The sequence below is a fragment of the Sus scrofa genome, chromosome 18 (assembly GCF_054392235.1).
Source record: "Sus scrofa isolate SSC_HxYL_T2T_F1_AM1 chromosome 18, Sscrofa_HxYL_maternal_Yorkshire_Landrace_v2.0, whole genome shotgun sequence".
Lineage (NCBI taxonomy): Eukaryota > Metazoa > Chordata > Mammalia > Artiodactyla > Suidae > Sus > Sus scrofa.
In genome coordinates, this window is record NC_139400.1 from 57,099,812 (window position 1) to 57,125,834 (window position 26,023).

Here is a 26,023-nt window from a genome sequence, read left to right on the forward strand (position 1 = left end):
GACAACAATTGCAAAAGAAGAGGGGGAGGGAGAGGAGGAGCAGGAAAGACGGGCCCAATACAGGACAAAAGCAATGGGCAAAATATCTTAGTCTTTATTACTTAAGCATCTATTGACTGTTGCTGTTTTTAACCCATCTAATCCCCAACACCCTGCAAAAATGTTGGAAACCCAATGGGGATACATAAAATACAGAAGATAAAAACTCAGACCTAAGTAAGAAATTCTTTTAAAACAAACAGGGGTATGGCTATAAACTGGGTCTACACGTGAAACGGTGAGTTTTGGTAGGTGGCATTCTAGACCACCAAGGCGACTGATTGGCTACAAAATTTACAGCATTTCTAAGATCCTTTCTACTCAGCCTCTATTCCCTTGGACTTAGTTCCCTGCAGGTGTTGAACATTTTCATGCATTCGTAACTTCTATCTGTGCTGCTGCCTCTGCTTCATCTTCTCCTTATTATAATCTTCCCTGTCCCAGGCCAGGTAGTCGCCCAGATTTCCCTTGGCAGATTTAGTCATTCTCTTCTTATTTCCACAGTCATACCTACGTTATAGCATTCACAATCTAAACTTACGCTGAATTCCAGTTATTTGGAGTTAATATCCCTTTCAACAAAGTGTACACTCAGGAAGGGCAAAGCCCACATTTTCTTTATTCACCTCAGTTTTTCCCTCTTCCTTTGAATATGCCACGTTCATAGCAACTGGTCGATCAATGTTGCTGAACCTATAAATAGGAATTTGCATTATCAGCGGCCCGCTCTGCCGGAATACGCTTCTTTTTGCCTGTTCTTCCCCACCATCCCTTAAGCTCTTCATACCTGCACAAAGAGCCAGGCACACGGATGCTCAATGCAGCATTATTTATAATTGTGAAAGGTTAATAACCACTTAACTTGTCTTAGGGAGGGAATGTAGACTTAAACGGTTTAATTCATATGCTAGAATATTATATGGCAGTTAAAAATGAATAACCTGATGAACATGCATCTATCAATAAGAATAAACCTCAAAAAAGCATTAAAGAAAATCAAGTCCATACATAATGTATAAGGTATAATATTATGCACAGAAGTTACGTGTATCATCTTTCCACTAAAAAGCTAGTAAATTTTTAAAAGAAAAATAAATTTTAAAAATAAATACTCTTCGGGGGTTCCCACTGTGGCTCAGTAGAAAAGAACCCAACTAGTATCCATGAGGATATGGGTTTGATCCCTGGCCTTGCTCAGTGGGTTAGGTTAAGGATCTGATATTGCCATGAGCTGTGGTGTAGGTCACAGATGTGGCTCAGATCTGGCATTGCTACTATGGCTGTGGTGTAGGCACACTAGCCTGGAAACTTCCATATGCCGCAGGTGCAACCCTAAAAAGCAATAGATAAATAAACATATACTCTTCCCTCAACTCCGCTTTCACTCTATCTTCTGTGCTGTCTTTATATATGGCTTGCTCCAGTGGGAAATTCAGGAACCAGGAACAAAATTCTATAAGCAGGGAAGGCAGGAGCCCAGAAAGCTGGATCCCACAAAGTTATCCAATCTCTGTCACATGGGTAAATTCAAACCCTATATCTAGACACCCTTGACCACCCATATGTGAGATAAAGAAAAAAAAGAAAGACTGAGAAGGATGCTAACAGTCTGTAGCTCCAAAGAACTCCTTAGAGTACTCAGAAAAAAAATGGAATTTAAATGTACGAATTTCAAAACCTGGACAGTCAACTTTGGGTTCATCCATTAGTGAGCGGAAAGGAATTCACACTGCAGGAAGGAAGACTAGAAAATCTCTACTCCTAAAATAAAGGGATCAATGCTTCCTACCCTTTAGGGCAGAGCATTAAATTCAACCTACTTTACCCAATTCCCAGAGTCTGGGGGAGATGATGTAGGAAGAATATTAAACGGGAAATTGAGATATTCAGGATTCTGACTCTTCTCCATTTGTCCCCACCTCAGCTTTATCCTCTGCCCTCTCTGCCCTATTCCAAGTTCCAAGAGGCTGGGCTCTCTATGCTGTAGCACCCCGACTTCTCTGTAGGTTGGCTTCTAGTTGGGTTTGCCCAATGGGAGGCAGTGGCAACAGATACAAGCACAAGAAAAAGAGAAGTTGGAGGATGTCTTTCTCCTATTCTCCCTGCACTGGTGCCACAGTTCTGGCCATGACTGTGTCCCTGCAAGATAGAGGGTCAGGTTCCTCCTTTTCCAAGGTCCTATCCTCAATGGATATTCTTAAGACTGGTCATGCCCTGTGCAGCTTCAGGCCTAGAGGAGGCAATGGCTTCCTACTTTCACTCGTTTGGGGGTGCCTTCTTTGCAGATGTCCATAACTTTGCCCGCACCTCTATAAAAAAGTGACCCCCCCCCAATCATTAGATACTGAGACCCTGAAGGGAATGTTGGTTCTAGACCCAGCTCTGCCCCTGCCAAGCTGAAGGTGGCTGAACAAGTCACTCCTCTCTGGGCCTCAGCACGTCATTAAGTGAGGGAGGAAGGACAGGTGACATTGAAAGTCTTATCTGCCTAGAAGATTCTGCAACCCACGTGAGTCTTAGATGGGATGGAGTCCTGTCTCATGTGCACCTTAGCCGCATTTTTGTTTAAAGATGATCCTCTTAAGAGAAAGCTAAGGCTGTGTACCTTCCAGTTTTCACTTCTTCTGAAGAGTGAGCACCGAAGACTGTTGCAGCAGAATGAGTTGGGATCGAGAGCACAGGCTTTGCTGCAGACAAGTCCTGAGTCTAAACTCCACCTCTGCCAAATACGAAGGGTGAGTTCAGGCCTCCGACCCCTCAAATGTAACACCCATACCCGAGGTTTATTTCACACGGATACATTTACCCAAGTATCTGTGTGTCTGTCCACCTCTCCACAGTTCTGCCAACAGTTAACGCTGATCACCTTATTTTATGAATGAGGCAAAACCAAGCCCCCATCGTGGAAAGTCACTGGTATTGGAAGCAGGTCACAGATCCCCAGGTGGTGAGGGGACACAATAATTATTGTCACTTTTGAAACCATCAAGGCTTTCTGCACCAGGGTGTACATTTTCACTGAACATAAAAAGCCTAGTGTTTGAGTCCTCCATTGGGTGGAGTTATCAAGGTGCTTAATACTTTGGATAGAGAAACTTTTTTATTTTTTATTATTTTTTTTATTTCTTCTTTTTTTTTTTTTTTTTTCGTCTTTTTGCTATTTCTTTGGGCCACTCCCACGGCATATGGAGGTTCCCAAGTTAGGGGTCGAATCAGAGCTGTAGCCACTGGCCGACGCCAGAGCCACAGCAACGCGGGATCTGAGCCGCGTCTGCGACCTACACCGCAGCTCACGGCAACGCTGGATCGTTAACCCACTGAGCAAGGGCAAGGACCGAACCCGCAACCTCATGGTTCCCAGTCAGATTCGTTAGCCACTGCGCCACGACGGGAACTCCTTGGATAGAGAAACTTTTAAAATACCTTTTCCCCTTCTGTTCTCTATGCCTCACATGGTTAGTTCTATTCCTTAGAATTTTACCCTGCCTGTGAGGCCAAATCTCATTCTTACGATTTTCCAGGATGGTCTCAAGGTCTTAGTTCTCTTTGGTGAGTAAAGCAATTCATCCTTACACTTGACCATTTATCAACAGCAAATTTAAGCTAGGCACTTCATATCATATAAGCATTCTGTAATGCATATAGGACAGACGATTCATATATGGAAGGTGATGAACAAAGACATCCAACCCTTTACAGAACAAAATAAAAATGCATTATTGTACCAAAAATTAAAAAGGCAATAAATGCACACTGAAGTTTCAACTCAGCTTTATAAGATCAGACAACTGCTAAGTTGCTAACTTTGCTACCGATGAAAGAGAGAAATACGTTTCCTCTTCTTCCTGAAGACGAGAATGCATTATCTTCTCTTCACAGCTTTCATGCACCTGATGCTAAACTTGACCTTGGGCCCATGAACTCACTCACTCATTCATTCAGTTAATATCAAGGTAATGAAAGGGTCTTTTGCCCCATTAGTTGCACGGTTTCGTCAAGACACTACACAGAGGATCGCAGTTTACAAATATCTGTGGACACCATCCCTCTCAGTAAGGCAGCCCAGGGTCCTGGGGCTCCATGGTGGCTCAGGAGTCTGTCAAGGAAGCAGTATGAGGAGCCAGGCAAGATGATCAGGAAAGGGTTTTGACCCTGCTGCAATATTCCAGCAGGCAGGAGAGGATTCGGAGCAACCAGCTTGGAGGAGCTCCAAGGCATAAATCCTAGGTAGCAACTTGAATTAATTATGCAATTTCAGACGAACCACTTCAGCCTTTCTGAGCCTCCCTTCTCTCCCTTTGAGTGGTAATAAGGATTTTGGACCACCACCTCTCGGCTGTTCTGAGAAATAAGTAGTATAATCAAAGGATGTTCAGGAGGATGTGAAATGACAGCCAGGATCACCACACACTTTCTCCTACCATCAGCCCCTGAGACCGCTTCATGCCCAGAGCACACATCTGCCCCAGAAGACTGATCTCTCCCCCACATTTCCAGGAACAGATTAAGGTCAGATGAAAGAGGAGGTGACACATTGAGGATATATTTTGATATAATATGTAGACAAAGGTTTTTATTTTGCCTTTTCCTTGCCTTACTTCCTGTTTTTATTTTGATACCTTATCAATATGACCTGGACCAGGTGATTTGGTGGTGGTGGTGGTGGTTGTTTTTTGTTTTTTGTTTTCTACTGTACAGCATGGGGACCTAGTTACACATACATGTATACATAATTTTTCCTCCCACTGTCGTGTTGCGATGTAAGTATCTAGACATAGTTCTCAGTGATTTTTTTTCACCTTCCTTGGTCTCCATTACAGCATTGGTAACATAAGGAATCTCCATTTGAATGCCCGATTGTCTTCTCAAGGCTAACTGTCCTGAACCAAGTTCCCCAGATCAGTCCTATCGATGGCATTGGCAACCCCATGCCACCATGGCTCACCGGACACTTGGGTCACCCTTGACTCAGCTCCTTTATGTCCTACATCCAATCCACTGGCAAATCCTGCTGGCTCTACCACCAACCATGCCTCCCACGTTCACAGACCTCTCTAGGCTAAGCTGCTATCATCTCTCTGAATCATTTCTCTAATTGCTTTCTCCTTCCTCTTGCTCCTCCACCATCCCCAGTATAGCAACTGGAGAGATTCTTCTGAAACCTGTATGTCTCTGCCTGCAGTCCCTGAAGGCAAAGTTAGAGACAAAAACTTCTGTGTGTACATTTCATTTGCGAATGTGGTCCCGTGGAGCAGGAATGAGAGAGGGCCATTGAAATGGGAAAGGAGGTACAGTCAATACAAGAAAGTGTAACTCAAACAATGGATGACTGGTCTCTGGGGACCTTGTGAGGAGCACCGAGAAATGTCTCAAAGCCATGCAGCTGGGAGGGAAGGAGGGAAGAAGCATTGGCTTCTGCCCCTCCATGATCAAGGGCCCTTTGCCTACCCAGCCCACTTCGCCTGCTGGGTTGCACATAGGGGGTTCTGATGGAGTAACCCATACAGCAGGTTCAGAGGAGTGGACACTAGGTATGAAGCATAAGCCTGTGGTGAGGCACCTGTGGTGAAACTTGGGATGGAAATGGCTACTGCGGTGTGGCTGAAATAGAGGCAAGGATGAGGCAGAGAGGATCATTTCATGCCACTATTCAGCTCAAAACCCCCCAACAGCCTCCCATCGTCCCCAGAATAAAGTCCAAAGTCTTCACTGTTACCTACGTGGTCTTCTCACTGTGCCTTGAAGAGCCATCAAATGTGCTCCATCTCAAGTCCTTCCTCTTCCCCTTCCTTGTCCTCACTTGAAATAAATTTTGTCAAATGCCACTTTATCTCTGAGGCCTTCCCTGATATGATTTTATATTGAAAATCCTAAAGAATCCTCCCAAAAATTACTAAACAAGTGCAGGGTACAAGATCAACATACAAAAATCAATTGTATTTCTATACATTAGCAATTAACAAATCTAAAATCAAATTAAGAAAACAATTCCATTTGCTACAGCACAAAATATAGTGACATCTTTAGAAACAAATTTAACAAAAGAAGACTTGTACACTGAAAACTATGAAATATTATTTAAAGAAATTAAAGAAGACCTAAATAAACAGAAAGACATCAAATGTTTATGCATCAGAAGACTTGATAGTCTTGATTGATCTAAAGATTTAAGGAAATATTATCAAAATCCTAGCTGCATCTTTTTTTAGCAGAAATTGACAAGTTGATTATCGTATTTATATAGAAATGCAAGGGTCCCAGAATAACCAAAACAATCTTAGAAAAGAGAACAGATTGGAAGAGTCACACTTCCTTATTCGAACACTGTCAGTATGGCTACAGGAATCAAGAATGGGTGGTGCTGGCATAAGGATAAAGATAGATCAATGGAACAGAACTGAGAATCTGCAAATAAACTCACTCATCTATGGCCAATTGATTTCTGACAAGGGTGCCAGGAGAATTCAGTGGGGGAAAATGCAGTCATTTTAACAAATAATACTGAGACAACTAGGTATCAACATAAAAAAGAATGAGGTTGGATCCCTACATCACACCATACACTAAAAATTAACTCAAAATGGATGATAGACCTAAATATAAAAGCTAATGCTATTAAACACTTAGACGAAAACACAGGAATAAATTTTTATGACCTAGGATTAGGCAATCATTTCTTAGATAGGATACCAAAAACATGAGTAACAGAAGAAAAAAACAGATAAATTGAACTTCATCAAAATGTAAAACTTTTGTGCTTCAAAGGACACTATCGACATTGACACTGGTATCATCTGTAGCATTTATTCTGAGAGAAAAAACACCCTACGCAATGGGGAGAAAATATTTGCAAATAATATAGTTGACAAGGAATTTGAATTCATATATAAAGAACTCCTATAAATCAACAATGAAAAAGAGATAAATTATAAAATGTACAAAAGACATTAAATGATACATCCCCAAATAAGACACACAATGGGCAACCTGCACATGAAGAACTGCCCTGCATCATTAGTCATTAGGGCTATCAATGACTATCAAGTCAAAACCACACTATCACTTCACAGTCTCTAGGACTGCTAGAATTAAAAAAAAAAAAAAAAAAAAAAAAAAAAACAGTAATATATGCTGAAAAGGATGTAGAAAAACAGGAACCCTCATACATTGCTATGGAAATGTGTAAGTGGCACAGCCACTTTGGAAAATAGTTTGACAGTTCCTCAAAATGCTACACATGGAGGTACTATCTGACTCATCAATTCTACTCCTAGGTATATACCAAAGATCGTGGAAACATACATCCACACGCACATTTCTACAAGAATGTTCACAGCAGCCTCACTCATAATTGCAAGAAAGTAAAAACAACCTGCGTGTCCATCAACAGACGAGTGGATAAACAAAATATAGTATATCCATACAATGGAAAGTTATTCAGCTTTAAAAGGGAATGATGGATGGAACTAGAGACTCTCATACTGAGTGAAATGAGCCAGAAAGACAAAGACAAACACCATATGATATCACTTATAACTGGAATCTAATATTCAGCACAAATGAACATCTCCTCAGAAAAGAAAATCATGGACTTGGAGAAGAGACTTGTGGCTGCCTGATGGGAGGGGGAGGGAGTGGGAGGGATCGGGAGCTTGGGCTTATCAGACACAACTTAGAATAGATTTACAAGGAGATCCTGCTGAATAGCATTGAGAACTTTGTCTAGATACTCATGTTGCAACAGAACAAAGGATGGGGAAAAAAATGTAATTGTAATGTATACATGTAAGGATAACCTGACCCCCTTGCTGTACAGTGGGAAAATAAAAAAAAATTTTAAAAAGGGGGGAATGAAGTGCTTATATATACTACAACATTAATGAACCTTGAAAACAGTCTGCCAAGTGAAAGAAATCTGACACAGAATGCCATATTGTATGATTCCAGTTATATAAAATATTCAGAACAGCAAAAGTCATTCAAATAGATTACTTCTTGCTCTGGGCAGAGAGGGGAATAAGGGATGAACAGTGACTGCTAACTGGTAGGGGCTTTCTTTCCGAGGGATGAAAATGCTCTAGAATTAAATAGTAGTGATGGTTGTACAACTCTATGGATACAATGAAAACCACTGAACTGTACACTTTAAAAGGGTAAATTTCATAGTATGTGAATTATGTCTCAATAAAGCTGTGATAAAAAATAGTGAAAACATAAAATGCTTGCGAGAGTGCAAAGAAACAAAATCCCTCATACATTGCTAGTAGGAATATAAAATACTACAACCATAGCACTGGGAACTATGTCTGGTCACTTACGATGGAGCATGACAATGTGAGAAAAAAGAATGTGTACACATATGTGTAACTGGGTCACCATGCTGTACAGTAGAAAATTGATAGAACACTGTAAACCAGCTATAATGGAAAAAAATTAAAACCATTATATAAAAAAATAAGTAAATAAGATGCTACAACCACCCCAGAAAAGAGTTTGATAGTTTCTTCAAAAATTAAACATACACTTATAAAACCATCCAGCAACCACAAAAAAAATTATCTCACAGAATGAAAATTTATGTCCACTCAAAAATCTGCGCTGTATACTTGTTCTTAGCAGCTTTATTTGTAAAAACAAAAAAACTGGAAATAGCCAAAATGTCCTACAACGGGTGAATGATTAAACAAACTGGGGTACATACATACCATGAAATACTACTCAACAATAAAAAGAAATGAAATACTGATACATGCAATGACTTGCATAGGTCTTTATGGCAATACATTGAGTGAAATAAAAGCTCATTCCAAAATTCATATATTGTATAATTCTAATTATAGAACATTCTTGAAATGACAAAATTATAGCAATGGAGAACAAACTGGTGGTTACCTGTGGTTAGGGATGAGGAAGCAGGAGGAGGTAGCTATGCCTGTAACAGGGTAACACGGGGCAGATCTTTGTGGTGATGGGAATAGTTCTATGTCTTATTAGGGTGGTGGTTATACAAATCTACACATGCGATAAGTTGACATAGAACCACACACACATTGCAGTAATGTCCATTTCCTGGTTATGTTATTGTGCTACAGTTATATAAGATGTAACCATTGCTAGAAATTGAATAAAGGGCTCCTGAGCTCTCTGTAATATCTTTGCAATGTCTTATGAATCTATACTTCTTTCAAAATAAAAGTTTAAAATATTACTAAAAAGTTACAAAACACTGTTCTGAAGAATCTTTACAAAGCCCTTTCAAGATCTTTTAGTCTATAATTATTCTGGGGGGAGAACAAAGCTCCATAAAAGGAAAAATTGATAAACTGAATTTCAACAACTTAAAAACTTTGGCTCTACAAAAAAAAACTCTGCTAAGAGGACAAAAATATACGTTACAAAGTAAAAGATAGTATTTGCAACCATGTATCCAACAAAGTACTACTATCTGCAAGACATAGCAAACCCTTAAAACTCAGCAGTAAAGACAGAATCCAATTAGAAAACAAGTAAAAGATATGCACAAACATTTCATTGAAGAGGATATACATATAGCAGATAAACACAGAAAAAGATGTTCAAAATCATTAACCATTGGAGGATTAAAAGTACAGTGACATATCAATACACACCTATCAGAATGACAAAAAAAAAACAATATCGTTAACATTAAGTGACATTAAATTCCAGTAAGGATGTGGAGGAACAGAATCACCCATACAATGCTGTTGGGAATGTAAAATGGTACAGCCACTCTGGAAAATAGCTTGGCAATTTCCTTTGGAAGCTAAAACTGGACTTACCATACAACTCAGAATTGTACTCAAGTATAGATCCCAGCAAAATCAAAGCTTATTTTTCATGCAAAAACGTGTATGCAAATGTTCATGGAGCTTTGTTCACAATATCCAAAAATCTACAAATTACCCAAATGCCTGTCCACAGGGGAATGGGGAAGTAAACCATGTACCTCCGTATCCTGTAACACTACGCAGCCTTACCTAGGAACAACTACTAACACACACAGCAAGCTGGATGAAAGTCAAGGAAATTGTGAGTGAGAAAAAGCCAATCTCAAAAGGATACATACTGCATGATTAATTAATGTAACATCCGTGGAATAACACAATTATAGTCATAGAGAACAAATGAACAGTTGCCGGGGGATTAGGGATTCCCAAGGGAAGGAGTGAGAGGAGCTGTAAAGAGATATCACAAGAGAGTTTTACAGGATGAGGCAGTTAAGAATCTTGATTGTACTGGCAGTTACATGGAGCTGGTGATACGTATAATAAAACTGCATAGAGATACACACACACACACACACACACACACACGCATACATAAGTATTTGTATAATTGGTCAAATCACAATAAGCTCTACCCACTATAACAATGTCAATTTCCTGGTATTGATATTATTCTATAATTACACAAAACATCAATGTTGGGAGAGGCTAGCTAAAGGATACAAAGAACCTCCCTCTATATGTATTTATAGCTTCTTGTGAATATGCAATTATTTAAAAATAAAAAGCTTTTAAAAAGAGAAAAAAACCCTCCCCTATTTCCATTTGTATCACCCACCTCTCCCTCTCACAAACACATGCAAAAATTGAACAGTAGCTTTTTCAGTTTAAATTTTATTTTATTTTATTTTTGTCTTTTTAGGGCCGCACCCATGGCATATGGAGGTTCCCAGGCTAGGGATCGAATCGGAGCTGTAGCTGCAGGCCTACACCACAGCCACAGTCACATGCGATCTGATCCGCATCTGCGACCTACACCACAGCTCATGGCAACGCCGGATTCTTAACCCACTGAGCGGGCCAGGGATCAAACCTGTGTCCTTATGGATGCTAGTCAGATTTGTTTCCGCTGAGCCACGACGAGGGCTGCCCAGTTTAAATTTTAAATATCAGTGGGAGGTTTATTTTTCTTCACTTATAAACTTCTATTTAGATTAAATTGCATATTTAACATACATAATATTTAAATTGTATATGTAAATGAAGATATTTTATTAATAGAATAATAAGAAAAAGAAGTTATGTCTAGAAAATTACATGGTCCAAATTAAAATGTCTATAATTTGTACACTCAAAGAAAGCCAACATAAAACTGTTAGACAAATTAAAGCTTTTAAGTTAAAAAAAATTGTACGGCAATCAACTGCTTCATTAGCTCTAATACTGTATACATTTAAATGTTTGCACATCATTTCTCAATTTAATTTGAAACAACTGTCCACAATTCAAAAATGCTTTCTCTGAAAAAAAAAAAAAAAAAAGGCTTTCTCTGGATTTCAAATTTTTTCCAAAGGTAAAAACTATTTTCCCCAGTGGATATACACAGTGAGTTAGTTAAGACTTCAGAAAAATGTTCTCCTTCCCTTAGATCAAAGGAATTAAGTGTCCATTTGGATTAAACTCCAACTTGGATCATTTAGGAAATTTTGCTAACCCGCAGAGTGCATTACAGATAAAGACTGGTAGAAAGCTCAGAAGGAAAAATACGCTGAGACCACAGGGAGCTCTTCAAAAGTGGGTATTTGACCCTGAAAGAGAGCTAGGCAGAAGGATAGGAAAAGTCAGAGTTGCAAAGTAAATTGGGATGATGCCATAGGAATGAAGCCATTTTAGGCTCCAAGAGAGTATTAGAAACATAAATACCGAATTTCCTAAAAGGGCTGGGAAAATGAAGTATGAAAGCAAGACTGTTTAGAAGTGTTGTTATATGCAAATATCCCCTGGGTATTTTAATTTCCTTCCCATGCACATCAGCATAAATCTTCATAAGTTAGTAATCTATTCTCTCATTATTTATTCAGCACAATTAATTCCACTCCATCTTCTCAAGCTGCCACTTCCTGGTGCGTTTTCCCTATTCCTCGTTTTCTACTTTCCTTCCTTTTCTTTCCTTTTCTACTCAGATTTCATCCACTACCAATGTATTTCCCATGGAGAGAGCAAGCTCTTTCATAGGAAATCCTCTGAGAAAGACTAATCTCACCCCAAACCTAATCACAGCGTCCTTGCACCCCATCTGGGTTGAGCTTCTTCCGTGGATGATGAAAACTCCAGAGACCATCCTTTCAGCTGACAGGCAGCCCCTCCCAGAACATGAGGCATGCGGAACTGGAGCTGGCTTCCTCATCTTCCAGACTAAGAACAAGGGCTACCTCTCTACCCCAGGACCCTCGCTCTCTGCACAAGAAATTTCGCATGGGAAAATCAAAGTTCCCCCCAGGGCCTCATCTTTTCAAGGGGAGCCACCTCAGCAAGCAACAGATCAGTTCCTGTTCCAATCTTTATTGCAACAAGAGAAGAAAGAGAGGTTTGTTTATGATAGCTCCCCGCCCCCAATTAATTTCTCTCAACGCCTGTATAAAGATCGTCACGTAAGAACTGTTCACAGCCCTATTCGCCCCTTTACTCCTGCCTTGTGACATCAACTTGCAGCGTATTCACTGAGCGTCAAAATACATGACGACCACAAAAGGGTCTGTGAAGTCAGTAAGTCTCTAAGTTAATTTGGTTTTTATTCATCACGTCAGCATAAAATGTTGGTTAATTCATGTGTGGCCTCTTATTTACTTAGTTCACAGCCAACATGTGATATATGTCTGTGCCGATGGATCCCTTACAATGATTCTTCATCCCATCCTGAGGCTGGAATCACTGTTCTGGGGAACATTTCTAAAACAGTGAATTGAAAATTATCCCCTGTAGCAGGAAATGTTAGGCTCGGATTTTAAAAGCATGGTCCCAGATAATGCATGGGAAATTTAAAGTCTCATAAAAATACATACAATGTACAAATGATTTGCAGGTTTCACGGAGACGCCCTGGAGCATCATTCGAGAGCACCAACTACTGCCCTGCTGGACAGGTGCATCCTAAGTGGGACCTTTATGGGAAGCACATCTTCTCCAGCTCCTGTGGAGACTCTTGTGCCACGATACTGCTTTTAGTCTCTTGCATTCAGGTTTCTTTTTTGATGTTTCTGTGAGGTTGTATCATATTTTCTGACCTTCATTGGAAGCCTGGTTTGATTATATGGTCCAACAATCTGGTCTCTTGTGAGTGGCAGAGGATAAACAATCTGTCTGTTCAATGGCAGATGACAAGAAATCTTGTCTCTGTGTCTATCTGTTTTGAGGATTCTGACATCTCCTGGCTGTCTCCTGTGGTTCATTGTGTTTGCGTCATTATGAATTAAAGTCACTTAAGAAGGGAAAAAAATGTTAACTCCACTAGATGGAGAGGAACCTCTGAATCAAGGAACGGCTAACTCGGTGGCTTTGAAATCCATGTGTGTCCCTGCTTATCACTCAGCTGCAAGTTACCAGTGAGTTTTATAAACCCAGGCTGCAGGTGTGACACGGAGGCTGCTTATTCTCTCTCTGGCTGTGTGTGTACATGAATAGTCTTTTCCCTGCTTCACAAAGGGAGGGTAATTATCCTCTTTTTTAATGGTTTATGAATAAATGTAATCCTTTCTACATCCGTCTGGTAGTAATGGCGCTTTCTCTTGCCCCCTCGCCCTCTTTCTCAAAACCTAGGAAAGTAAGTGGACATCAAAATCTGTAAGGTGGGCAAGCTGTAGGGTATATAATTCAACCAGACAGCACTACCATCAAGGGAAGAAAATGCACACAAGGATTTTAAATGAACAAAAATTATTTTGTGTAGCTTTGAGTAGTTTGTACAATTTTGATAACAACTACATGAATGAACCAGAATCTGGGTTGGAATGGACAATTCCTGGCTTGTCTGATGCTTTGCAGCATCCAGAGAAAACAGAGGGTTCTGCATGAACACGTTCTTCTCTCCTCAGTCCAAAGAATACAGATAATTACACAGAAAAACCCAAACGAACCAAGTAAAGAGAGAAAAAAATTAACTTGAGAGTTTAGTCCTTAACTTCATTCACAATCTGAGGGAACATGAAAAACAGAATATAGAATACAATAAAACAAAGAGAAATCCAGCTATAAACTTTAACTTGCCCAGGAGTTTACAATATTCTTCAGTCAGGTAACTGAAATATTTTCTGAACAAACATTCTGGGGTATCTTGTCCGCCTCCAGTTGAAATCGATAAATTAGGATATAAACTAAAATTAAGCAGCTCTCCATTTTGACTGGCTTATAAAGAGTAATAAGCACATAAATACATTTAAAATTTTTTAAATCAAGATTTTCCAGAAAATAAACAATTATTGGAACTTCTAATGTTTTAAATCTTCTAGTCTGTTGAGAAAGCTTCAGACACTTAATGAAACAGTATCTTAGGGAAAAAAAATTATGTGTGGCAGGCAAAGAGTTTAGTTTTAATTTAAATTATTCCCCTTGGTTGCCAAGTTCCAAAATAAGAAGCAAAGTAATATAAGTTGCAGGTGGCAAATAATTCTAAAGTAACTTCAGTACTTTCAACGAAAGTTAAAGAGTTTTAAAATATGTGTATAAGATGAAGTTCAGAAAATATTTCTAATCAAGGTGAATCTTTGACAAAGTAAACTTTTACCAGATTTATCATGGCATAAAAATATTAACATAATAATCTACTTTACAAAAAACTCGATTTTATTTTCCCATGAAAAGTCTAAATATTTTAAGCTATATGAATTCCCTAAAATAATTTTATGGGTCAAAGAAATCATTTCCACAAAATATTTAGAATTATAGAAAATAAAAAAGCATAAATTCTAAATTGAATTAGAGTAAGCCATGTCTTTAAAAAAAAATGAATTCTTATGCATCTGTACCAAAAAATTTAAATGTCAACTCTCTGGTAAATTTGTAATATCAATAGAAATTGTGTTTTTCTTTATTGTATAAAAATAAATGTATAAACATAATTTCCAAAAATTCCAATTTAACTTTGGGACATTTGACTGATATTAAATTAAGAAATTTTTGGTTACTTGAACAAACCTTTTAAAAATTAAAATTCATAGAAATAACATGAATACAAAAATACCAAGCATAGTTTATATATATATATATATACATACACATATATCTTTTTATACATAAGGAGAGATGCTATCAGTTGACAGGTGAACAAGGCTGTGTGTGATTGTGTGATGACACACACTTTTTCTTTTTCCTACCTTATGAGATGGATGCCAGTGATGACAGGCAAATGAGGCACCATGGTCCAGGCTGGAGCTCTGCTGGTCTGCAAGGTGCTTGTGCTGATGAACTAGTCTCGGCTGTCTGCTTCCCAGAAGCCTCTGCACCTGTAGAAAGAAGTCAATTACCTCTGTTAAAGGCTGAAACCAGGAGTTCCCGTCATGGTGCAGCGGAAAAGAATGCAACCAGAAATCATGAGGTTGCAGATTCGATCCCTGGCCTCACCCAGTGGGTTAAGGATCTGGCATTGCCGTGAGCTGTGGTATATGTTGCAGACGTGACTCGGGTCCAGTGTTGCTGTGGCTGTGGAGTAGGCTATCAGCTGTAGCTCCGATTTGACCCCAGCCTGGGAACCACCATATGCCCCAGGTGTGGCCCTAAAAAGCAAAAAAAAAAAAAAAAAAAAAATGTTGAAACTAGTATAAGAGATTGAGGCTACACTAGGCAAAACCATTACAAAGCAAGATGAAATCATTTATAAATAATAGATGTGATTTGCCTGCTGGTTTATAAAGGAAAAAGAAGATTAATTTTGTCCTAAAATTTGGTCATTCAAAAATTTTACATGGGTAGCATACAAAAAGTAAAAATCAAATTTTGAGGTGTACAATGAGATGTGAAAGATTAGAGGGGAAATGAATTATATTTGCCTTGGTTTCATACTATTTGCACATAATGAATTTGTAAGAAGTATTAAAATATTTAACAAGGAGTTCTGGTCATGGCTGAGCGGGAACGAATCTGACTAGCATCCATGAGGACGCAGGTTTGATCCCTGGCCTCGCTCAGTGGGTTAAGGATCCAGCATTGCCGTGAGCTGTGGTGTAAGTAGGTCATAGAAGCGGCTCAGATCCTGTGTTGCTGTGGCTATTGTGTAGGCCCGCAGCCACAGCTCCAATTCAACTCTTAGCCTGGGAACCTCCATATACTGCCAGTGTGGCCCTGAAAAGACAAAAATAAAATAAAATAACATATTTAACAAAATTGGCTTAATTTTGATGGATTTATTTGTAAGGTAGGATTCAAGGATAACCTTTTTTATTAAAGGTCAGATAGTAAACATACTCAGTTGTGTGGGCCACAGGTCTCTGTTGCAACTATTCAACTCCTGTTGGAGCCTCCAAGAAACCAGAGATGAGTACACAAATAGATGTGACCAGATCTGACCCCTGGGCCCCAGCTTGTGGACCCTGTAGACAGATAAAGGACTCTCAGTTCTTTAAAGAAAAAAATATGACATGGGTAGCATACGAAAAGAGTAAAACTAGAATTTAGTACTCTTGCTGCGAAAATGACAGATTGATCTTTGAGTAATTATTTGCTCTTAACAAGCAACGATAAAGACATTCTATACCTGCTCGCACTCAGTAGCCTCTCAACTCTCTGCATTTGCTTAGTTTGTTTTTGAATCAGTTTCAACAAAAGTCTACTTTTAAAAAGCTAACATTTCTAATAATTATTATTGTTTGTTGTGGTTATTTTCTGTTTTGTCTAAGACTAACCATTTCTTGCCTTTATTTACCTATGACTTAAGTTCATATCTTACTTCATCTGACAAATATTTTGGCTATTGCCTTTCCCAATTCAGGCCCTACATTCAAAATAATTCATCCCGGAGTTCCCGTCGTAGCTCAATGGTTAACAAATCCAACTAGGAACCATGAGGTTGCAGGTTCAATCTCTGGCCTTGCTTAGTGGGTTAAGGATCAGGCATTGCCATGAGCTGTGGTGTAGGTTGCAGCTACAGCTCTGATTCGACCCCCAGCCTGGGAACCTCCATATGTCTCAGGAGCTGCGCCAGAAAAGGCAAAAAAAAAAAGACCAAAAAAAAAAAAAATTCATCCTTATAACCTATACTAACTTTTGGGATTTTCCACATTGGAGGATATCAAAGATTTCCCCCTCTCTTTATAAAAGAAGAATTACTAAAAATAATTGGATGTCAGATGATCTCCACATTTTTACATACCTCCACACTGTTTATCAAAGCCCACAGTAATAAAAGCGCTAGCACATCAAAAAGGAAGCTCAACCTTCCTAAGCTAATTATATACACATAAAATGTGATTCATACAAACGTGTGTTGGAATTGAATATCTTTCAGACTAGATAGAAATATACTGACGGTCATGTTCAAAGACTGGCACAGTAACTCCCAACAAATGTGTTTTTTCCAAAAATTAAAATTTCATTTGTAGGTTTAAATATCCTTACTCATCAGGAACAATGATAAAACTCACGTTATGGTATGACTTAAAAGGCCCTGAAATTGGTCGATGTCCACCTTGTCCACAGTACAGTTTAGTGTCAGGGTGGTCACTGATCAGCCCCTTGTAAATTCCATAACGTAACACACACCAGGAGAGGAGCCCATCAGCCCTCTTTCCGACAGGGATGTTTATCCACTGACCGGGAGTGTTTGCTTTTCCTCAAAGTTCCTTAAGGCCCCTGCTACAAACTACAGATGAGAACTTTGAGTCTTCTGCGAGGAATATTAAGAGAGCCTCAGGATGTCCCATGGTCTCTAGGAATATTAAAGTCATAGACTAGCAAGCGTAGGCTTCCCAGGTTAGGCTGACACTGTCATCAGGAGCTGACATCCATCAGTCTGTACCAAAGGCCTAAGTCTGGACTCCTGGTCCAGAGGCAGATAAATTCATGAAAGTAGGCTTCTACCCCAAGATCAGCAAAACAAGAATTAATCGCCTAGGAACCAATGAAACTGACTCAGGCATGGTTAAGAGCATATTTTTAATGAGCATACGAGAAAATCCTTTTTATTTCTTCTTGATCGCTCTCTAAACCTCAATTTAACAGGCTATATATATAAAAATATGTACATGCATATATTAGAATGAAATACTCTTCAAATGGTATCTTAATTTCAACCAAATGCTCAAAATGCAGAAAAAAGTTATAGGAAAGATCTTAATGAGATTATAAGGTAATAAATATTCTGAAAAATCTAAGATTTGTGATTCCGGAAAAAATAAATTGATCAGCCTTTCCTACAAAATAACTCATTTGGGCATAACAATGAGTAAATATTTTGCAAAGTGTTTACTAATTTTTTTTAACTAAGATCATGTTATTTACATATTTTTTAGTAAGAATATGCCCTCCTTTCTACCAGAATATAACTGGAAAAACTAAATTTATAATCTTGACCGTGGTATAACATAGAGAAACCAATTTCATTTAATTGGGTATGATAAGCCTATGATTAAGGAGTAGGAACTATACATCCTATGTGAAAATGATGCCTATACATTTTCTACAAAAAACACTCGCCTGGAACCTCTTTAATGGCTTGTGAAATCCTAGTTTTATTTATGACAAAGAATGTCATGTCTTGGCTGGCCAGGAACAGTGAGACACTGCAGGAGGCCCTACAGTCATCGGCACTGCAGACGAAACCTGGGAAAGGAGAATTGGACGGCTCTGGGTTTCAGCAGACAAATTAGTAAAGGCAATAAAAACACTCAGCACATAAAAAGGATAAAGATTCAGCCCTGAAGTCTTTATACAACTTTCAGACAGAAACTAACTCGCAAGCCTCAGTATCCCATGGCTCTAGTTTTCTTAACCACATCATAAGGAGCAGCCAGAGAAAAGAAAACAGCAGATGAATGATGTGAAAAAAAACTGCTAAGCAAACATATGTGATCAAATCAGGAACTTTGCTGGAGAAGGAAGGACTAGGAGGGTCTGAAAGCAAAACTGACGTCTTGCTCGGCCCCTCCTTCAAGAGTCACCGCAACCATGCCCTCCTCCCACCCCACCCCCAGCCAGAACGTACTTTGCACCTGAGAACAACAATAACAACAGCAAAACAAGAAACAAAACCAGAAACCAGGATTGCCCTTTTTAGCTCAGATCCTAAAAATACAGGCACACATTTTATTGCACTTTGCCTTATTGCATTTTGAAGATACTGCATTTTTGAGTGGTGAGCAAGCCTACTGGTGCCATACTTCCAACGACGTTTGCTCGCTTTTTTGTCTCTGTGTCGCATTTAGGTAATTCTTGCAATATTTCAAACCTTTTCATGATTATTATTCTATTTGTTATGGTGATCTGGGATTAGTGATCTTGATGCTACTATTATAATTATTTGGGAGCATCATGAGCCACAGCCATGGGAGAGGGCACCCTTGATAAATACTGTGTGTGATCTGATTCCTCCAGTGACCAGCTGTTCCTCCATCTCTCTCCCTCTCTCCAGGCCTTCCTATTCCTTGAGACAAAACAATATTGACATTAAGCCAGTTAATAACCCTACAATGGGCTCTAAGTGTTCAAGGGAAGGGGAAAGTAACACGTCTCTCACTTTAAGTCAAAGTTTAGAAGTGATTATGCTTAGTGAAGAAGGCACGTCGAAAGCCAAGATGGGCTGAGAGCTAGCCCTCTTGCGGTAGTCAGCCAAGTTGTAAATGTCAAGAAAGTTCTCGCAGGGAATGAGACGCACCACTCCTCTGGACACATGGATAAAGAAAGCGAAGCAGCCTTATTGCTGATATGCAGAAAGCTTTAGGGATCTGGATAGAAGATCCAACCATCCACAACATTCCCTATAGTCAAAGCCTAACCCAGAGCAAAGCTCTGACTCTCTTCAATTCTGTGCAGGCTGAGAGAAATGAGGAAGAGGCAGAAGTTTGAAGCTAACAGAGGTTGGTTCATGAAGTTTAAAGAAAGCAGGTGTCTTCATAACATAAAAGTGCCAGGAAACGTCAAAAGTGCTGATATAGAAGCTGCAGCAAGCTACTCAGAAGATCTAGCTAAGATCGTTAATGAAGGTGGTTACACTAAACAACAGATTTTCAATGTAGACAAAACAGCCTTTCTTGGTTTAAATATATATATATATATATGCTATCCAGGACTCTCATAGCAGAGAGAAAATGCCTGGCTTCAAAATTTCTGAGAACAAGCTGACCCTCTTGTTGAAGGCTTAGTGCAGCTGATAACTCTAAGCTGAAACCAAGGCTCATTTACCATCTGAAAATCCTAGGGCCCTTAAGAATGATGCTAAATCTACTCTGCCTGGGCTCTGCAAATGGAACACCACCACCTGGATGACAGCACATCCATTTACAACATGGTTTGGTGAATATTTATTAAAATATTAAAATAGCCCCCCATTGAGACTTACTATTAGAAAAAAATCCCTTTTTAAGATATTTCTGCTCATTGACAAGGAACCTGGTCATCCAAGAGCTCTGATGCAGATTTACAAAGAGACTAGTGTTGCTCTCATGCCTGCTAACACAACATCCATTCTGCAGTGTAAGGACCAAGGAGTAATTTCAGTTTGCAAGTCCTACTAAGAAATACCTATCAAGGCAATGGCTGGCGTAGATTGTGATTCCTCTGACGGATCTAGCCAAGGTAATGTGAAAATCTTCTGGGAAGGATTCGCTGTTCTTAGATGCCATTAAGAACATTTGTGATTCATGGGAAAAAAGATCAAAATATCAATATTAACATGAGTTTGGAAAGAAATGACTTTATCAATGACTTTGAGGGGTTCAAGACGTCAGTGGGGGAAGTAACTACAGATGTGGTAGAAATAACAAGAGACCTAAAACTACACATGGAGCCCGAAGATGTGACGGAATTCCTACAATCTCATGATAAAAGATGAGTTACTTCCTATGGATGAACAAAAAAGGTGGTTTCTTGAGTTGGAATCTATTCCTGGTGAAGATGCTGCGAAGATTGTTGAAATGACAAAAAAAGGATTTAGACTATTATATAAACTTAGTTGATAAGGCAGCTGCAAAAATTTGGAATGACTGACTCCAATTTTGAAAGTTTTATTGAGGATAAAATGCTACCCAAAAGCATCGCATACTATAGAGAAATCATTTGTGAAAGGAAGAGAAAATCGATGCAGCAAACTTTTTCTTATTTTAAGAAACTGCCACAACTATCCTGGTCAGTCCACAGCCATCTACATATAGGCAAGACCCTCCACCAGCAAAAGTATGACTCACTAAAGGCTCAGATGATGGTTAGCACTTTTCAGCAATAAAGGTTGTTTTTTTTTTCTTTCTAGGGCCACACCTGCAGCATATGGAAGTTCCTGGGCCAAGGGTCCCATCAGAGCTGCAGCTGCCAACCTCCACTACAGCCAGAGCAATGTGGGATCCGAGGTTCAACCTACGCCATAGCTTGCAGCAAAGCTGGATCCTTAACCCATTGAGTGGGGCCAGGGATCAAACCCACATCCTCATGGATACTAGTTGGGTTCTTAACCCACTGAGCCACAATGGCAACTTCAGCCATAAAGTATTTTTTAAATTAAGGTATGTAACTTCTTAAAGGTGTAATGCTATTGCATACCTAATAGACTGCAGTGTAGTGTAAACATAGCTTTCACATGCACTGAGGAAAAAACCAAACTCATGTGACTTGCTCTATTGTCATGTGTGCTTTACTCTGTTGGTCTGGAACCAAAGCTGCAATATCTCTGAAGTATGCCTATAAGCGAGACCCTGAGCCATTAGGTCATGACTCCTGAAAAACACCAACCAGGAGTTCCCTCTGATGCAGTGGGTTAAGGATCCAGCTTTGTCACTGCAGCAGCTCTGGTCATTTCTGTGGTGCGCGTTCAGTTCCTGCCCAGGAACTTCCATGTGCCACATGAGCAACCAAAAAGAAAAAAAAAAAAAAATATATATATATATATATATATATATATATATATATATATATAAAACAAAAGATTTTATTCCCAACTTCTTAAGCCCTGAAGTTTCCAGATACAAGATCACCGTTGAGTACCTGACAGTCAAGTGAGACAAATGCTGTTTTCCCATCATGAACTTACTATGGTAGTCTTGGTAACATTTCTTTTCCTTTCATAACTGTTAATGTATTTTACTGGAGAGTGGCTTTTAAAAGGACTCCCTTGCAAAGGCTCTTTGCAAGTAAGCTCTTGTCTTATTCTAAATGCTTTCGTCTCTGTGGTTTCCCTCTATCTTTAAAATCCCGACACTTCTACTTGTAGCTCCTGCGAAGTGATTTTGACAAATTCCTTGTGAACCTGTTTCAGGTCCCATGACCCTGGCTCAGCAGTAACTGTAGGCCATCGCCCTCTTATAGCCCGTGAGAATGTCTGCTCCAAGGTCCTAGGAAGGCTTGAGGAGCTCTGAGCCTCTGCCGTTTGCACCTGGCAGTAACACGCAGCCATCTCTCTGGCACGACCAAGTTATCACCCCTTTTCAGCTCCACCAGCTTCTTTCGACATAAATGCCTCCCTTCCAGTTCAAAAACAACCCTGAGAGGCAGGAAAGAGAAGGCAGGCTCAGGGGAGGTCTTTGGATATTAAACCAGCCCGAGCGAAGAGAATCCACAGTGGATTAATCTTCTATTTCCTTTCCATTATGAGCCTGTCTATATGAACAGAGTCACCCTGTCTCTCAGCCATTATGTGTTTTCAAAAAGTTAATGCAGCTGCCAATTAGATCTTTTTTTCTCCCGTTAATCTTGATTCTTCCTCTGCTGTCATCCCAGTAAGCCAAGTCTCAATTAGCCAGCCTGCTGGTGATTACCATCTTGTCGCTTCACTCTTCAGACATTCTTTAATTTCCTGGAGCATGCCAGCCCCCTTCCTCTTGTCTTCCCACCCTCCAAAGTACTTTTGCTAAAACTGCAGCCCGCAACGTCTCAAGCTGTATTATTCTGCAGGGCATGGAGGGTGGACAGGTAGGATGCCCTTTCCAGGAGGTGCAGACACACTTGCTGGTAGGAGCCTGAGTAGATGAGAGTTTTCTACTGGTGCTACTAGGAGTCCATAAGGGTCCCTGTGAGACCCTTTTAAGACCCTGCGGACCACAGGAGCTGAAGAAAACCCAAAGCAGACTTTAGTTTTAAAATAAAATTTTGAGAAGAAGGAGGAAGAATCAGGCTCTCAATTTCAATTATGAAAGATGATTGGTTGAACCCACTTATCAAAGATAACGAGGAAGAGAAGATGAGAGACGTCCACAAAACTAAGAAGCCGGAATATGGATCAAGGAATTAGAAGAGACAGGAAAGTAAATATGAATGTCGTCATCAGAGAGAGATGAAATGGGAATCAAGCCACTTCACACTGCAGACCTTCAGAAAGACTCATAAGTTGGAGACACTCAGAACCATAGAGGGTGGGAGGCCAAGAAGGTAAAGGGGAAGGAAGAAGCACTAAAAGTCATTGGCAGAAGGTTAATCCCTTAATATTGTTAAAATGACCATTCTATCCAAAGCAATCTACAGATTTAATGTGATCCCTATCAAATTACCCACATTTTTTACATAACTAGGAAAAAAAAAAGTCCTAAAATTTATAAGGAACCATAAAAGACCCAGAATTGCCAAAGCAATCCTGAGTTTAAAAAAAAAAAAGCAGTACGCATAACGCCCCCAGACTTGAGACAATATTACAGAGCTACAGAAGTCAAGACGGTGTGGTACTGGTACAAAAACAGACATACAGACCAATAAAATCCAATAGAGAGCCCAGAAATAAACCCACACACTTCTGGTCAATTAATCTTTGACAAAGAGGGCGAGAATTTACAGTAGGAAAAAGTCTCTTCAGCAAGTAGTGCTAGGAAAGTTGGATAGCCGTATATAAATAAACGAAGTTAGAGCACAGCCTCACATCATACACAAAAATAAAATAAAAATGGCCTGGAGACTTAAATATAAGACATGACACTATAAAAGTCCTAGAAAAGAACACAGACAAAACATTCTCTGACATAAATTGTACCAGTGTTTTCTTAGGTCAATCTCTCAAGGCAACAGAAATAAAAGCAAAAATAAATGGGACCCAATCAAATTTATAAGTTTTTGCACAGCAAAGGAAACCATCAAATGATAAGGCAACCCAAAGAATGTGGAGAAAACATTTGCAAATGATGTAATTGACAAGGGTTTAATTTCCAAAATATACAAACAGCTCTTATAGTTCAATTTGAAAAATAGGCAGAATACCTAAACAGACATTTCCCCAAAGAAGACATACAGATGGCTAATAGGTACATGAAAAGATGCTCATCACACCTAATTATTAGAGAAATGCAAATCAAAACTACAATGAGCTACCACCTCACATCTGTCAGAATGACCATCATTAAAAAGTCTACAAATAGCAAATGATGAAGAAGGTTTGGAGAAAAGGGAACCTTCTTATGCCATTGGTGAGAATATAAATTGTTGCAGCCACTATGGAAAACAGTATGGAGGTTCCTAAAAAAACTAAAAATAGAGTTGCTTTATGACCCAGCAAACCCACTTCCAAGCATATACCCAGACAAAACTACAGTTCAAAAAGATACATGCCCTCCTATGTTTACAGCAGCGCTACTGGCAATAGCCAAGGCATGGAAACCACTATGCATGATGCATCTCAGAAATAGGGGTTATAAAGAACTTCTTGTAGGATTTTGGTTTGTGTTAGTTGATTTGGAGGAGGGTTTAAGGAAGCAGAGTTCTCTGAACTGGCTGTTGCTGGAAGTGGAAGTGAATCAATCCTATCTTAGGGTGTATTAATAAATCTTATCTGGAAAGAGGGACGCCTAGACCAAGGCTAAAGTCATACTGGGTAAAGAACTGCCATCACTTATATGAGCCCGAAGAGGGGAAGTTGACATTGTGTGGTCTGGACAATGTTCGTGTTTTTCAGGAGCTGGACTGGTTGTAGAGTGGTCTTGTGTTTGTCTTGATCCATCACAACCAGAGTGGCCTCACCTTGCTGTTGACTTTCCGACACTGTTCACATTCAACAGGAGAACACCAAGACCTAACCAGTAGTACCAGCCTGGCATCCAGGATCCAGAGGCTGCTTTTCTGTTTCTCACTGGCTTCCTGCAGAGGTTTGCATCTGCACCATGTCAAGTGGGAAGTGGCACATCAATTATGAACTTGAAGGGACCTGCCACACTAGAACGCAAGCTGACGCTGCTGTTTGTTCCTCATTTGGTTCCATGTGTCTGATCTCAATTGGTCAAAACTTAACGAGGAGGAGGCCTGTGATTGGCAGCCCAGAATCCAACCTATGGAGGAAATCTTATGAGCAAATACAAGGGCCAGTTTCTGAGATACCAAGTGCCAAGCTGGAGCCAGAGCAGATGACCAGAGAGCACGTGGACATTCCGTCTGTGTCTGGAGAGAAGCTGGACCTGGCTCCGGGTACTGCAGACCCAGCTGGGGAGGTATGTCCCTGGGGCAGAGGCTTACCTCCAAACAGGGAAGCTTTAATAATATGCAGCCTTTTTAACTACAGGTTATATGGAATAATTTTTGTGATTGGAGCATGCTTTTTTTCCTTTTAAATGTGTCTTAGCCAGAACCATTGTGAACTAGGAAGAGCGCCCACATTCCCCCACGAGCCACAGAGTATCACTGTTCTGACCTTCAGACCCTTAGTGCTGGGCATCATAGAAGGCACTAGACCAGCTGCCCCAAACTATGTCCCTCCACCTTAGGTCCTGCAAGCCTTCTACAGGAAGTCTACGAGAAGTGGGAGATTTTATCAACGAGCAAGTACAGTGGAACTGGACAGCTAACACGAGAGGGGTGGAATGGTTTATCAGAGAGGAAATAAGTCATCTTCTTAAAAAGAAAATCAGGGGGCAGGGAAGTCCATGGAACTTATTTCAAACGCAGAGTCTTAGAAAGGAATTAAAAAGACTTTAGCAGGAACAGGCTGTCTTTACAAATTAGCTTTACTCAGGGACTCAAGGGAGAATCAGATCAGCTTAAGAAACAAATTTTAAGGCTTTGAGTCAGAACACTGGCTGTGGGAAAGGAAAAGAAAAACAAAAAATAAAGACATACTGATTAAACTCCAGGGATGAA

General features: G+C 39.7%; 1 long non-coding RNA gene across 3 annotated transcripts in view; it reads right to left on the bottom strand.

Moving 5' to 3' along the window:
* Positions 1-26,023, bottom strand: part of LOC146395072 (uncharacterized) — a 198,452-nt gene that overhangs the window by 114,879 nt on the left and 57,550 nt on the right. For all 3 annotated transcript variants that reach the window (XR_014834021.1, XR_014834019.1, XR_014834020.1), the window contains one exon: positions 15,154-15,282. This is a non-coding gene — a long non-coding RNA (uncharacterized LOC146395072). The remainder of the gene's footprint in view (positions 1-15,153; positions 15,283-26,023) is intronic.